General features: G+C 41.9%; 1 protein-coding gene across 3 annotated transcripts in view; it reads left to right on the forward strand.

The window, feature by feature from the left end:
* Window positions 1-16,710, forward strand: part of LOC136857599 (sialin) — a 380,389-nt gene that overhangs the window by 16,850 nt on the left and 346,829 nt on the right. Inside the window, exons 1-2 of one of the 3 annotated variants that reach the window (XM_068225248.1) lie at window positions 11,379-11,470; window positions 13,031-13,127. The exons of 1 other annotated variant lie outside the window; for it this stretch is intronic. The gene's annotated coding sequence lies outside the window, so the exon portion shown is untranslated. Of the gene's footprint in view, window positions 1-11,362; window positions 11,471-13,030; window positions 13,128-16,710 lie in introns of those variants that run through there. One more of the 3 variants, XM_067136380.2, reaches the window with a different exon arrangement.

The following is a 16,710-nucleotide window of genomic DNA, read 5'->3' on the forward strand; positions in this document are numbered from 1 at the left end:
TATTTTTATCTCCTTTTTCCGTAAATGACTGCCAAGTTATTATTAACTAGGTTTTTAGTATATACGGTAAACAAACTTAAGCATATTATAATAACTCGGTCAGAGGGCCACATAAAATGCCTTCGCGGGCCATACGTTGAAAACCCCTGCTCTAATTGATCACAACCTTGTTCTTTCCTTTTTGTTTCTGCCACAGCTAGATAATGCACTGGGCACTTCTGTGTCTCCTTCACAAGTTCTATATCCTTCCCATTTATACCTCTTACATTCCAAATTCCTATATCCATGGTCCGTAATCCTCGCCAGTTCGTCGTCTTCTTTAGCAGTCCGGTTGTCTCTTTTTGCTTGCTTTTGGCAGTGGAGTTTCGGAATAGCAGGAAACTGGCCTGCTGTTTCCTAAGTCTTGTGGAAGTGCTGCTACCACATGGCCTCCAGACCTGCCACCTGGGTAGTTCACTGCTTCGTTGTAATTCCCAGTTACCTCCTGAGGTAGTGCGTTAGCCTATTCTATGGCACCCTCAGGTGCATCGAGAACCCTCCTCCTTTCTCGACACGGGCTTGGGACCGGCTATTAGCGGAGTTATTTTTATAACACTACACTATATTTGACTATTTCAGATCTAATTTCACATATTCCAGCCTCTTTATGAGAATGTAGTTTATTTTTCATACTTTCCACTTACTCGAGCGTATCTTCATTGTCATCATTTTTCTTATCCCTACCGAGCGGAGTGGCCGCGGGTGTTAAAGCGCTACGGCTATGGAGCCAATTTCTGGGTTCGAGAGGGGAATGGGTTCGAACCCCACCGTCGGCTGTTTCCAATCACAGGCTACAGCCGATTCCTTCGACCTCCATTTCCAGTTTCATTTACCATCTTCATCTTCATTAGCCCCCCATCTGAGGTTGGCTAGAAGGGTATCCCGACCGCAGTATACATGCCATACAATGTCATCTCACCTCATCTCATTAGGAAATAGGGCTACGGGGTAGATTGTTCTCTTCTCCATGAAGTAGGTTGCTCGCGACGTCAATACAAAGCCTTCCTAACACGTTGAGAATATTTTCAAAACATTCCTTCCCTCTGTCCAGTGATTCTCTGGGATCTACTATGAGTTCACATGATTTACCAAAACACTATTCATTTCGTTTTCCCCCTCCTTTCTAACAATCTTCATTACTGTCCAGAAATGTTTCCAGATCGCTTGATCAAAACTTTCCAGGTTATTACCGAAGTCTTCCCATGCCTTCTTGGATTCCACAATGCTCTGTCTCTCTCTTTCTGTCATCTACTTGCAATTCCCTATCTGCATCTGATCTGTCTTTGGAGCCATTTCTGATACGCCTTCCTTTTATGTTTACAGGCTGCCCTGACTTCATCATTCCACCTTCGCTTTTCCCCATCTTTATATCCAGTTGTTCCTTGGCATTACCCGCTTATTCCTTCTTCTTCTTCTTCTTCCTCTTCTTTCATTTGACTTTACGATGAACCGACATAGGTAGGTTTTATGGCAACGGTGGGATAGGAAAGGGCTAGGAGTGGAAGGAAGGTGCCTTGTCCTTAATTAAGGTACATCCCCAGCATTTGCATGGTGTGCAAAATGGGAAACCACGGAAAACCATCTTCACGACTGCTGACAATGCAGTTCGAACCCACTATCTCACAATTGCAAGCTCACAGCTGCGCGTCCCTAACGGCATATTCATAACAGCTTGACTGAATTCGGAATCGGTTATAATATAGTCTGTTATTAATCTGGTTCCCCCACCCTCCCATGTATAACGCTTAATAGCCTTATAGGCTACTTGAAGAATGTATTCGTAACTGCTAATCTCATACTAGCACAGAAGTCCAGTAATCTTCCCAGTCCTATTAGCTTCCACATCATCCCCATATTTACTCACCACCATATTATATCTCTCTGTTCTATTTCCATTATTCTCGCACTGAAATCGCCCATTAGCACTGCCCTATCATTATTGCTGCCTCTCATGAGGGGGTAATGCTTAAAATGAGTAAGAGAGAAGCTGGCGGTATGTAACGTATATAGCTCTAAATGCAGGAATCGTGACCGATGTAATTACAGGACCACCAGTACATGAAAAGAAAAGCTACAACGAGTTACATTCGTTTTAGAAAATTAATTCGACTACTTCTTCACCTGTCGTATCAAACTAACGGCTCTCGCCTATAAATCTTCCTGAAGGAAGGGTATTTTGTAACTTCACGTCACTGCTAGAATCAAAATAAACTTTATCAACTCCTGACCGCATTTCAGTTTTAACACAGCTGCACTTCGGCACAACAGAGCAGAAACCACTTGAAACACGCCGATATTGAATTTGTTTTCCAAACTAAATTTATAATCTCCTCAGTTGGAAAGATGCTAATTCCACAGGTCAAATGTGTAGAGTTCTATAGAACATCTTTAAGATAGTAGGTTTTAGTAATTGTTAATAATAATAATAATAATAATAATAATAATAATAATAATAATAATAATAATAATAATAATAATAACACATAGCTCTATAGCTGCAGTCGCTTAAATGCGGCCAGTATCCGAGAGATAGTCGGTTCGAACCCCACTGTCGGCAGCCCTGAATATGGTTTTCCGTGGTTTCCCATTTTCACACAAGCCAAATGCTGGGGCTGTATCTTAATTAAAGCCACGGCCGCTTTCTTCCCACTCCTAGCCCTTTCCTGTCCCATCGTCGCCATAAGACCTATCTGTGTCGGTGTGACGTAAAGCAACTTGCAAATAATAATAATAATAATACTAATAATAATAATAATAATAATAATAATAATAAATTGCTTTAGCAGATGACCTCGCTCTCCCTACTTCCTCTCCTGAACTAACGACTCAACAAGTCAATTACCTGCATGAATACGCAGTTAAGATTGGCTCCAAAATCTCCTATACCAAAATTCACTTCATTTCTAACATCATACATGCTCCACCACATCTTCTGACTACCCCTGCCCAAGGTAGAATCTTGAAAGTGGAAAGATTCGAGTACCTTAGTGAATGGGTTTGAAACAGCCTTTCGACTCACTCAAAACACATATAACAAAAAGTCCATCTCTCGAAATGCAGAAATTCGACTTTATCAAACTGTAATTAGACCTGAAACATTAGGCTATATGCAGCAGAATGCTTAACACTTCGAACGCGTAGCCCGTTTGAAAAACTGGCAAGTAAGGAAAATATTGTCCAAAAAATTCTTGGTCCCAGTCTCAAAGATGGTGTTTACGGACTTCGGAGAAACTTGAAAATATACACCCACATTGAAAAGATATTAAGCGTAATCCGGCAAAGGAGGATAATATTTTACACTCACTTCTTCAGATTGCCCGCTGAAAGAATCTGTAAACGTTTGTTATCTTACTTCGGAAGTATCAAAACGATTCCACCTTGGTTGGTGGAGATCCATAAAGATATTTTAAAGTTGGAATATCAGAAACAGACATTCAACTCCGAGCACCACTCAAACTCAAACTAAAGTCAGTTTCACCCAGAAGAAATCCCAACTCGACTGAAGCATGTCCATTGTGATGCATGGAAGAAAGAACACTCCGAAAGGATGAAAATCTGGTGGGCCCTCAGGAAGATAAACAGTTGAGATCTTGCGGTCATTAGTGGTCCTAACGATAAATAATAATAATAATAATAATAATAATAATAATAATAATAACAATAATAGGCTGGGTTAGATAATGGACACCATCCGGAAAATAAGGATTATTTTTCATAGACACGTGATGTGATCAGACCAAAAGGAGTGAGCAATCAGATAATTGCCTATTTTCAGGAGAAGACAATTAAAGGCACCTAGTTCACTGAGGTAGAAAGATGTCTCCAAGAACTGGGAATCACATGTAATGAAATTCTGGAGCGTGTCCCACTCAAGAAAAACCTTCAAGCATGCCAAGGTCTCCAAAAAAAGCCGAAGCTAAAAACAGAAAACGCACGAACACGAGAGGGAAAGTAACAACACCGAGAATGAATGCGGGAATACATGGCAAATATCCAAGTTCATAGAAGGAGACGGTTGAAATAACGTGGTCCATAGTACCTATACGCGGAAGAATGCTTGACGATAAATAGGAGATCCGAACTTGAAGATATCAGAAAGAAAGAAAAGCGATAAGAAAAACTTAGGTGCACGTATATAAATTAAGAAAATGAAAAACTATGCAGACAGGCTGAGAGAATAATGGACACAATGAAGAAAAGGAGACTGGTGTTTTACGGATAAATAATAATAATAATGATTGTATGGGCTCAGCTACCATGTGCAGACATTTCAATTTGACGCCACCTGGCTGTCTGCTCGTCAATTTCGACATTCCGATTTACTCTAGGCCCACTAGATGGCAGACCGAGTAAACAGAAACTCTCTTGGGCGTCTATGGCTGAGATGTAATGAATTTTTTCGGGTGAACACCAAATATGTCACCAGAGATCTTTTACATGCAGACATCGTACGACATGGAGTGTCGAATGGACTTTTTTCCGCCCTTCAGAAATCCGACTAACTCTGCCGGGTTTGAACCCGCTACCTTGGGATCCGGAGGCCGACAATCTACCACTGATCATGCAGTTTGTTTCACGGATACTTAGTAGGGATGAATGACAATAGGCTAATCAAAAGACTATTTAATCCCGTCAACAACAACAACAACAACATAACCCAAAGACAGAATGCACCTCGATACTATCTAGGTCCTAGGATATACGTGAAAATATGAAAGAACCCAATATTTGAGAGGCAGATGTACAGAACAGACTAAGATTCAGACAACTCAAAATGTGGAAGGGTTTGCTGGAGTCTACGGATTGAAACGTCTAGAATGGGGAAAGTAAAATACTAAGCAAGTGAAAGGTTGAAGGAGTGCTGGAGGAAGAAGAAATCTAACGTAGTTGTTTAACGTGGTCATTAGATGGCCAGTACCGAACGAAAATAATAATAATAATAATAATAATAATAATAATAAATAATAATAATAATAATAATAATAATAATAATAATAATAATAATAATAATAATAATAATAATGTCCGCCTCTGTGGTGTAGTGGTTAGTGTGATTAGTTGCCACCCCCGGAGGCCCGGGTTCGATTCCCGGCTCTGCCACGAAATTTTAAAAGTGGTACGAGGGCTGGAACGGGGTCCACTCAGCCTCGGGAGGTCAACTGAGTAGAGGTGGGTTCGATTCCCACCTCAGCCATCCTGGAAGTGGTTTTCCGTGGTTTCCCATTTCTCCTCCAGGCAAATGCCGGGATGGTACCTAACTTAATGCCATGGCCGCTTCCTTCCCTCTTCCTTGTCTATCCCTTCCAAACCCGTCCCCCGCAAGGGCCCTGTTCAGCATAGCAAGTGAGGCCGCCTGGGCGAGGTACTGGTCATCCTCCCCAGTTGTATCCCACGACCCAATGTCTGAAGCTCCAAGACACTGCCCTTGAGGCGGTAGAGGTGGGATCCTTCGCTCAGTCCGAGGGAAAAACCGACCCTGGAATGTAAGCAAATTAAGAAATAATAATAATAATAATAATAATAATAATAATAATAATAATAATAATAATAATAATAATAATAATACGGGAACGTGGAGCGAAATTAAATCAGTAAACCTAATACGGCAAAAACAGATACAATTTCTAAAGTAAAATTTATGGGCGAAATCATCATCATCATCATCATCTGTTTACCCTCCAGGTTCGGCTTTTCCCTCAGACTCAGCGAGGGATCCCACCTCTACCGCCTCAAGGGCAGTGTCCCGGAGCTTCAGACTCTTGGTCGGGGGATACAACTGGGGAGAATGACCAGTACCTCGCCCAGGCGGCCTCACCTGCTATGCTGAACAGGGGCCTTGTGGAGGGATGGGAAGATTGGAAGGGATAGGCAAGGAAGAGGGAAGGAAACGGCCGTGGCCTTAAGTTAGGTACCATCCCGGCATTCGCCTGGAGGAGAAGTGGGAAACCACGGAAAACCACTTCCAGGATGGCTGAGGTGGGAATCGAACCCACCTCTACTCAGTTGACCTCCCGAGGCTGAGTGGACCCCGTTCCAGCCCTCGGACCACTTTTCAAATTTCGTGGCAGAGCCGGGAATCGAACCCGGACCTCCGGGGGGGTGGCAGCTAATCACGCTAACCACTACACCACAGAGGCGGACTATGGGCGAAATGCAAACATAAAAAAACGCCTCAACATTTGTGATAACAAATTTTGGTGGAATTGAGAAACTAAAGAAATTCAAATACTTGGGAGAAATAAGCAGAGGCGAATCCAGGAAGGGGCTAAGGGGGAATTTCTCCCCATTCCCTACTTACTTACTTACTTACATTTAAAATTTAAAATGTTTTAAGGTTTTATGGAACTTCCAAAATTTTTGGGTTCAGGGATTTGATGTCGGATCAAATATGTCAGGTAAATTTATTGGAACCCAAGCACTGATTTTAAATTTGCATCCTCTGACATTTTACACACACAGCTTCAGCCATCAACTGAACTTCTGCATCACAAAAAGCTGTGATATTAGGCGAATTAAGAATGTGTATGTTGCGGATTATGTCATCAGTGACAACGTTTGTCTCTGCTTCTGCGAAAAGAATGTCTCCTCTTTAAAGAGTGATATTTTTCCGTGGTTTCCCATTTTCACACCAGGCAAATGCTGGGGCTGTACCTTAATTAAGGCCACGGCCGCTTCCTTCCAACTCCTAGGCCTTTCCTATCCCATCGTCGCCATAAGATCTATCTGTGTCGGTGCGACGTAAAGCCCCTAGCAAAAAAAAAAAAAAAAAAAAAAAAAAAGAGTGATATTAGTGAACCTAATATCAGTGAGTCAGAACAGATCAAGTACAATGTTTTTTCTCCTACTCATTTGGTAGGACGATTGTATTTCAGGAACTGATATTAAATGTTGTAAGGCTGCTTGAACAAATGGAAGAAGATCAAGACAGTTAAAGCTGTTGATTTAGGTGCGGCTTTGAGAAGAAGAGAAATAGCTGTTCACTCTTTGGCCAACACTGTGAAACTAAGCATGTTCTTACAATATCCTAAACAATATTTATCATCTGCATTGTCTTACATTGGAACCATAATAGGAAGGTTGAGTATAATGAGAAAAAATACCGATGAAAAGTGCAAAGGCATTTTCATTGCAGCGAGTAACATGGCTGCTCCAAGGGGAGAAGAAATCCGTCTCCCACGTATTTGTGGCAAGCAAAATCAAAGAACGAATGTGTCAACCAAGGATCCTGAGGAATACTTCAGAAAGGCAGTAGGCTATTCTTGCCTATTGTCGACCCCTTAATAAGACTTTGTGATAATGTTAACAAAGTGACCCTTTTAGAAGCGGTTATTCCCAGTAATTTTTCTAAGTTTTCAGTAAATGAAATTATTAAATCAGCAGAGATGTATGAAGCAGATTGCACAGCAACAAGTTATGAATTAAGAGCAGAAATATCACTATGGAGAGATAATTGGACAACGTCTCATCCAGAAGGAAATAGAAGGCCAAAAATGTGCATTATTAGCTCTATGCCATGAAGACTTCTTTTCAATATTAGACTATTACTTCCTGTGGGTGGGGACGGTAGAATAACACTCACGGTATCCCCTGCCTGTCGTAAGAGGCGACTAGAAGGGGCCTCAAGGACTCTTAACTTTGCAGAGTGGGTTGGCGACCACGGGATCGTTAACTGAGTCCTGACATTGCTTCCACTTACTTGTGCCAAGCTCCTCAATTTCATCTATCCTACCCGACCTTTCATGGTCAACTCTTGTTCTTTTCCGACCCCGACGCTATCAAGTTTCCGAGGGCTAGGGAGTCTTTCATTTTCGCGCCCTTCATGGCCCTTGTCTTTCTTTGGCCGATACCTTCATTGTTCGTAAGTACCTGATTCCTTTCATTCTTTCTCTCTGATTTGTGTTATATAGAAGATGGTTGCCTAGTTGTACTTCCTCTTAAAACAGTAATCACCACCACCACTATTAGACTATTGCTACAAATATTTGCCACCCTGCCAATCACAACAGACGTTTTTCGAGCCTACGTTAAGCTAAAAACCTACAATGGGAGAGGACCGGCTTATTGACCTTGCATTAGCAAACATTCATGAAATGAAATGTCGTATGGCTTTTAGTGCCGGGATATCCCAGGACGGGTTCGGCTCGCTAGGTGCAGGTCTTTATATTTGACACCCGCAGGCGACCTGCGCGTCGTGATGAGGATGAAATGATGATGAAGACAACACATACACCCAGCCCCCGTGCCATTGGAATTAACCAATTACGGTTAACATCCCCGACCCGGCCGGGAATCGAACCCCAGACCCTCTGAACCGAAGGCCAGTACGCTGACCGTTCAGCCAACCAACCTCCATAAGGAGGGGCAATACATGTTGAAGATCTCTTAAGTCAAAACCACGAAGGCTGGATATTTCTAAACGGTCAAATGTCGATTGATGTAAACTGCTAATACATAACTACGTAGTAAAGTTAAAGTTAAACAGGGGTTTCCGGCCCGCAGGCCGCATGTGGCCCGCGAAGCCATTTTTGCAGCCCGCAAGAGCACTGTAAGAAATAATGTGAAGAAAAGTCACAAACATAGCCTATATATTAGCTCGTTCAAAAACTTATTAATTTTTATACACCTTATAGACCCAAGTCAGAACTAATTACTCTTTAATACTAGTCCCTCTTTTCAAGTATTCACTTGTTCTCAACAGATTATATTTGATTTTAAAACATTTAAAATCAAAATTCCAAGTAGTAATCTCATTATTTTAGAGTCCCACTGACTACTTTTGATGGCTTTCGGAGATGCTGAGGTTTCGAAATTTTGTCCCACTGGTGTTCTTTTACGTGCCAGTAAATCTACCGACACGAGGCTGACGTATTTGAGCACCTTCAAATACCACCGGACTGAGCCAGACTCGAACCTGCCAAGCTGGGGTCAGAAGGCCAGCGTCTCGACCGTCTCAGCCATTCAGCCCGGCTTCAAATTTCACTCTTTTGTGCAATTTTAAAATAATGTTTTAAGCAATTAAAATGATCAAACCCTCATTTCAATTGAACTATGCATATTGTTTCATAATGGTGATTCTGTACTGTTTGCAGAATTTTATGAAAATTGGCCTATTCAAGTCCGGCTCGCGAACATGATTAAGGTTTCCAAAATGGACCTCGAGCCCTTACAAATTGGAAGTCCCTGATTTAAAACATCATTTAATGGAATTTTGTGGTGAAATAAATAGCTAGTGGCTTTACCTCGCACCGACACATATAGCTCCTACGGCGACGATGGGATAGGAGAGGGCTAGGAGTTGGAAGGAAACGGCTGTGGCCTTAATTAAGGTACAGCCCCAGCATTGGTCTGGTGTGAAAATGGGAAACCACGGAAAACCATCTTCAGGGCTGCTGACAGTGGGATTCAAACCCACTATCTCCCGGATGCAAGCTTAAAGCTGCGCGTGAAATAAATATGAATAAATTACCTTAGCTAGCGTTTACAACACTGTAACTATTTCCTTGAAATAAACTTGGGGAATTTCATCACTATGGAAGTAAAATATCCCAATTACTCGTTTTTGCTTTTTGGTATGGTATCCCCTCCCTTTAGGGAATCCTGGAACCGCCTCTGGAAATAATTCAAGAAAATGGTTTAGAAAAATCTGCTGTAGAAGAAAGGTTGCACAAGATGGAAAGAATGTATGGCATCAGTAAGAACTTTTACAGCAAGAAACAAGAAATGCTTATCTAAACGTATTAAAATAAGGTACAACAATACGGTGGAAAAACCAAAATTTCTTTTGCGCAAGTGAATGTCTAGTTTTGAACTATAACTTAGATAAACTGGAATTACTAGAAAGAAGAATCACGTGCAAATTCTTAGGACCAATGAAAACAGCAGTGCAATGGAAAATAAGAAGTAATAAGTAAATATAACTGAAACAATAAGAAAAAGGAGATCGCTATTTTTTGGACAAATCTATACAATAGATGATAAAAGATTGACAAAGCAGATATTCAGATATCTTGGGAGAAAAAGTCAACAACGAGCTGGATACAAGAGGTGAAGAAAAATTTGAAAAGAAATAAAATAAGAGGAGAGGGAAGTATAAAAAGACAAATTTTTTTAAAAAGTTTTAAGAATGGAAGGATTCCAAGGAGGAATGAAAAGGCAATCCAGTCCAAAGTGGTCTGAGGAGAGGAGAATAAAGCATAGTGCAATGATGAAGGAGTGCTGGAAAGAACAGAAGAGGAAATAACAAGGAAGGATGAATTGAAATTGACACATGGTCCTTAGCAGGCCTCATCGTAAATAATAATAATAATAATAATAATAATAATAATAATAATAATAATAATAATAATAATAATAATAATAACGTCCGCCTCTGTGGTGTAGTGGTTAGCACGATTAGCTGCCATCCCCAGAGGCCCGAGTTCGATTCCCGGCTCTGCCACGAAATTTGAAAAGTGGTACGAGGGCTGGAACGGGGTCCGCTCAGCCTCTGGAGGTCAATTGATGAGAGGAGGGCTCGATTCCCTACTCACTCATCCTAGAAGTGGTTTTCCGTTGTTTACCACTTCACCTCCATGCAAATGCCGGGATGGTACGTAACTTAAGGCCACGGCCGCTTCCTTCCCTCTCCCTTGTCTATCCCTTCCAATCTTCGCATGCCCTCACAAGGCCCCTGTTCAGCATAGCAGGTGAGGCCGCCTGGGCTAGGTACCGGTCACCCTGCCCAGTTGTATACCCTAATATTAATAATAATAATAATAATAATAATAATAATAATAATAATAATAATAATAATAATAATAATAAAATTGTATGCATTTATATTCATCTGACGCCATTTAGACTGCTTGTGTGCCAGTTTCGACGTTCCGTTTTATTGTACAAGATGGGAGAGAAACCTGGCCTCTGTATTATGATCAATTGGTTGTTTTAATTAATTTTGTCGGGTAAACACCAAATGCGTCGCGAGACATCTGCAACATGCGGACACCGTACGACGTAGAATATCGAATGGGCTTTTCTCCGCCGTTAAAATATTCGACTTCTTCTGCCGGGTTTGGATTAGCAATATTGGAATCCGGGGGCCGACACTATACCACTGTACCACAAAGGGAATGAATGAGTTGTTGCTTCATTACGAAAGTTGTGCAGGTCGAAAATTAATTAAGCGCCTGAAATCTCGTAAAGAATACTGTTATTTGCCGACTGGGTTGCGTAACCTCGCCCGTAATGCTGGAGATAAGGTCTTCCCCTCTATTTGACTCCCACCATACCGAGGCAGAAGAAGTAGGAGGAGAAGTCGCTGATCGCGACAGTGGTGTCTGGTCTGGTAGTCATAACCAGTGTGGCTTTCGTGAATGTAACAGTGTGTGTGTCCGATACTAACTGCCGCTCTTCGGATTTCGTCTTCTCCGCGGCATCCCGCATTCTGCAAGTATGGGACTACTTCTTTGCTTTGATTTTCTCTTATGTTTAGGGGTGGTGATTTTTTGTATTTTGTAGCGTTTGTGTCCTTGTAACTTAGTGCTTTATAGCTTTTGAAGTAAAACACAGAATTTGAATTTTCTGATATACAGGCTTAGGTATTTTGATTTTTCTCAACTTTTGGGGGCGGTGAATTCCTTTTTAGCATTTTACAGCTTTATGCACTTGTACCTTAGTGCTTTATAGCATTTAGAAGAAAAAAGCAGAATGTTTGTTAATTGTGATACACCGGGCGAGTTGGTCGTGCGGTTAGGTGCGCGCAGCTGTGAGCTTGCATCCGGGAGATAGTGGGTTCGAATCCCGCTGTCGGCAGCTCTGAAGATGGTTTTCCGTGGTTTCCCATTTTCACACCAGGCAAATGCTGGGACTGTACCTTAATTAAGGTCACGGCCGCTTCCTTCCCATTCCTAGGCCTCTCCTACCCCATCGTCGCCATAAGACCTATCTGTGTCGGTGCGACGTAAAAGCCCCTAGCAAAGAAAAAAAAACCAAACAAACAAACCGGGTTTTAAATATATCCTCTTTAGTCCCGAGCCTGTTGATGCATTCAATGCGTTATATTTTGCTCAAATAATTGTAAAAACCTCACCATAGAAAATTAGTGTGCGACGTAAAGCAAAATAGCAAAAATAAAATAAATTTGTGATACATAGACCTAGACAATATCTCTTAATAGTATTAATATGCTAATATCACATTCGGTAAAGGCGTGCTCGGTTCGCCCGGAAGGATGTGGATTCAAATCCCCGTCAGGAAGTCGTAGAATTTAAGAAACGAGATTTCCACCTCTGGAGGTTCACATGACTCTGAGGTTCACTCAGCCTACATAAAAAATGAGTACCAGGTTAATTCCTGGGGGCAAAGGCGGCCACTCTACCCCATCAAGTGCCGAGGTTACGGATAGTGGAAGCCTTTACATTCCACCCATCCAAGGGCCTTCATGGCCTGTACAGAGATGACTTTGCCTTTTTTTTAATATCACATTTGCATGGACCTAATAATAAAGTAAAAATACATGAAGTATAATAAAATTTTACATTTAATTTAAATTGATGTAGATTAAAGGAGGCCACGACAAATGTTTTTAAATTTAGTAGCCGCCAGGTAAGTTTTCTAGTACTCACATCGTTAACATATTGGCGTCTAGCCTTCTGAAAAATAAAACTTGGTAGTAATATCAATATCCAGAGGAGTTTGACAGACTTCGGTAGCCGGCATGATTCCTATCCTCGCCGCTGGATAGGGAATTTCTTCATTCCGTCCTTGACCTGGTCGAATGACTGAAAACAGGCTATGGATTTTTCAGTAATAGCAACCGGCATTGTCATTTTATAGTTTTATACACTACAACAGTTTGCCACAAAATGTAAAGACAGCAGGACACTGAACTAAATAAGGCATTCCACTATGTATACAAATTTATGAAACTAGCCAATTGTTGCCTACTTATATTTTGATTCTGTTCTAAGAAATTTTTCATCATTATCATCATCATCTGTTTACCCTCCAGGTTCGGTTTTTCCCTCGGACTTAGCGAGGGATCCCACCTCTACCGCCTCAAGGGCAGTGTCCTGGAGCTTCAGACTCTTGGTCGGAGGATACAACTGGTGAGTATGACCAGTACCTCGTCCAGGCGGCCTCACCTGCTATGCTGAACAGGGGCCTTGTGGAGGGATGGGAAGATTGGAAGGGATAGGCAAGGAAGAGGGAAGGAAGCGGCCGTGGCCTTAAGTTAGGTACCATCCCGGCATTCGCCTGGAGGAGAAGTGGGAAACCACGGAAAACTACTTCCAGGATGGCTGAGGTGGGAATCGAACCCACCTCTACTCAGTTGAACTCCCGAGACTGAGTGGACCCCGTTCCAGCCCTCGTACCACTTTTCAAATTTCGTGGCAGAGCCGGGAATCGAACCCGGGCCTCCGGGGGTGGCAGCTAATCACGCTAACCACTACACCACAGAGGCGGACCCCTAAGAAATTTTTAAATTATAAAATGTAAATAGCAAAGTGAATATTTCGTCAACAATATCAAATTGCACAATTCCTTTGTATGTATTAGCCTGATATATTAAAGGGTTAATAACTGAAAGCTTAAAAAGGAGCATCGCAGGATATTATTCGTGTCTTTTACATGAGAAGTAGGCCTATACTTGAGTTATTTCTATGTCGGTAATACCTTCTTTACGATAGATTTTCTCGACACCAAAACGTTCGTACTTAACATTAATTTTTCTTCTCTTGCTTATATAATTCGGCCTTGAATATTATTTAAAATGGTAAAGTATTGATGTAAAACAAGATATCGCCTGTACTTATCAAGATTCCAGCCAAACTCAGTCTCTTTGCCAAGGGGTTGTGTATTTATTACATGAGCTTTGCAACAGTTCAGCGACAGCAAACCGGGTTTTACCGGGCGAGTTGGCCGTGCGCGTAGAGGCGCACGGCTGTGAGCTTGCATCCGGGGGATAGTAGGTTCGAATCCCACTATCGGCAGCCCTGAAGATGGTTTTCCGTGGTTTCCCATTTTCACACCAGGCAAATGCTGGGGCTGTACCTTAATTAGGGCCACGGCCGCTTCCTTCCAACTCCTAGGCCTTTCCTATCCCATCGTCGCCATAAGACCCACCTGTGTCGGTGCGACGTAAAAGCCCCTAGCAAAAAAAGCAACAAAAAACCGGGTTTTAAATATATCCTCTTCAGTCCCGAGCCTGTTGATGCATTCAGTGCGTTATATTTTGCTCAAATAATTTTAAAAACTTCACCATAGAAAATTACTGTAGTGTGTTTCACTAAGTTGTTTTATTCTTGTAGCATATATGCTACATCAGGACTCAGAGTTGACTTTCCTACCATTATTACTTTTTTCCTAAAATTATTTTGTTTTATTGTAAGTAGACAAAACCACATGTAGAGCATATGCTACATACGGACTGAGGAGGATATGAAGGGGGAGATTATACTCGGCTTGAAAAGAAGGTAATAATAATTTCGTGTGGCTATTTCTAGCCGAGTGCAGCCCTTGTAAGGCAGACCTTCCGACGAGGGTGGGCGGCATCTGCCATGTGTAGGTAACTGCGTGTTATTGTGGTGGAGGATAGTGTTAAGTGTGATGTGTGAGTTTCAGGGATGTTGGGGACAGCACAAACACCCAGCCCCCGGGCCACTGGAATTAACCAATGAAGGTTAAAATCCCCGACCCGGCCGGGAATCGAACCCGGGACCCTCTGAACCGAAGGCCAGTACGCTGACCATTCAGCCAACGAGTCGGACGAAAAGAAAGAATTTTAGGTGCCATGGCGACCTGGCGCCCGAGATTTGTCGTGCCCTGGGCTAAAGCATAGTAGAAAAAAGACACATTTTGATACAAAGTCAGAACAATACATAGAAAGTGCACAAAATTAACCTAAGTAACGCTCGTGAATCAACGACACTGTTGAAGAAAATCATAAAACATACCTGAACATTTGTTCTGTCATTCGTCTACTACTACTATTACATTTTTTGGCGAGGTTACGGATGGTGGAAGCCTTTACCTTCCATTCCTACAAAGTCCTTCATGGCTGTACGGATATGCTCACTATTGAGAAAAATCACCACCCTACTGATATTATTCACTTTAGGTGGTGGTGATTATTGTGAAATAAATAGCTAGTGGCTTTACGTCCCACCGACACATACAGGTATTACGGCGACGATGGTATACGAAAGGGCTAGGAGTGGGAAGGAAGCGGCCGTGGCCTTAATTAAGGTACAGCCCCAGCATTTGCGTGGTGTGAAAATGGGAAAGCACGGAAAACCATCCTCAGGACTGCCGACGAAAATAACAATTAAATTATTTCGGAATATTTTACACTAGGCGTAGTCATGTTGATAAACTGGAGTCTCTGAGATCTACAAAATTAAGAAACATTGGATGTGATCAATACGTGGATGGGTAGCAACTTGCTACAAAGGTGGAGAAAGGAAGTGACCACCCAAATGCAAGTAAACTGCGGCTCAGTATAACTGGTCAGTGGCCCCTGGCCTAGGTGGAGGCAATCAATTTGTTGTCAACGTCCAGGTCTGAATAAGGGTTTAATTTTTTTGTCGATATAAGGGTAGTCAGTCTGCCTCTTATGTGGAGACCGAAGGTTCAATTCCGGGCCAAGTCACGAATTTTTACCGGAATGTGAGGACTGGTCCGAGGTCCACTCAGCTTACGTGAAATTAGTTGAGAAGCTGTCTGACGGTGTGTTAGCTGTCCCGGTCTCGAAAGCCAAGAATGATGGCCGAGAGGATTTGTCCAGCTGACGACGCGACACCTCGTAATCTACAGGACTGGGGTCACATGGTAGGTCAATGATCACCAAGACTGTAGTACCATGCGGATTTTTTGTTTTTACTGCTTAGGGGCTACTTGCATACAAACGTTTAGCTTCCTAGGGCCTTCTATTATTGTTTTTTGTTTGATCGTAGGAACTGGCTGCTTTATTATTATTATTATTATTATTATTATTATTATTATTATTATTATTATTATTATTTATTATTATTTATTATTATGTTTATGGTTTTGCGTTCCACTAACTACTTTTGGAGGTTTTCTGAGACTCCGAGGAGCCGGAATTTCGTCTCGAAGAAGTTCTTTTACGTGCCAGTAAATTTACGTACACGAGGCTGGCGTATTTGAGCACCTTTAACCCGCCATCGGTATCGTTGTTAGGTAGCCCCTAACAAAAACATTCCTTATTAAGAAAAGTTTTTTGGTTTGAATCATCGCGTAACGAAAAAAAAAAACATGTGACTCATAAACTCATTTGAGAATACCTGGAGTTTGAAAAGTTTGAGTCTTAAACCAAAAAACTTTTCTTAATAAGGAATGTTTTTGTTAGGGGCTACCTAACAACGATACCGATGGCGGGTAAAATACCACCGGACTGAGCCAGGATCGGACTTTACAAGTGAAGATCAGAAGACTAGCGCCTCAACTGTCTGAATCACTCAGCTCGGCTTCTTCTTCTTCTTCTTCTTCATCATCATCTTCTTCTTCTTCTTCTCCTTCTTCCTATGTTAGGTACTGGCCTTATGTACCCGAGGTTTCATGACTGAGTATGTGTACCTTTACAGGTTGTTGGTATTTGTGTGTTATCCCACCTTCGGTTATTCTGAGGGCCATCATTTTTATTGAGATTGTAATTTAACGTTCTGTTTC

This window comes from Anabrus simplex, chromosome 1, assembly GCF_040414725.1.
Source record: "Anabrus simplex isolate iqAnaSimp1 chromosome 1, ASM4041472v1, whole genome shotgun sequence".
Taxonomy (NCBI): Eukaryota; Metazoa; Arthropoda; class Insecta; order Orthoptera; family Tettigoniidae; genus Anabrus; species Anabrus simplex.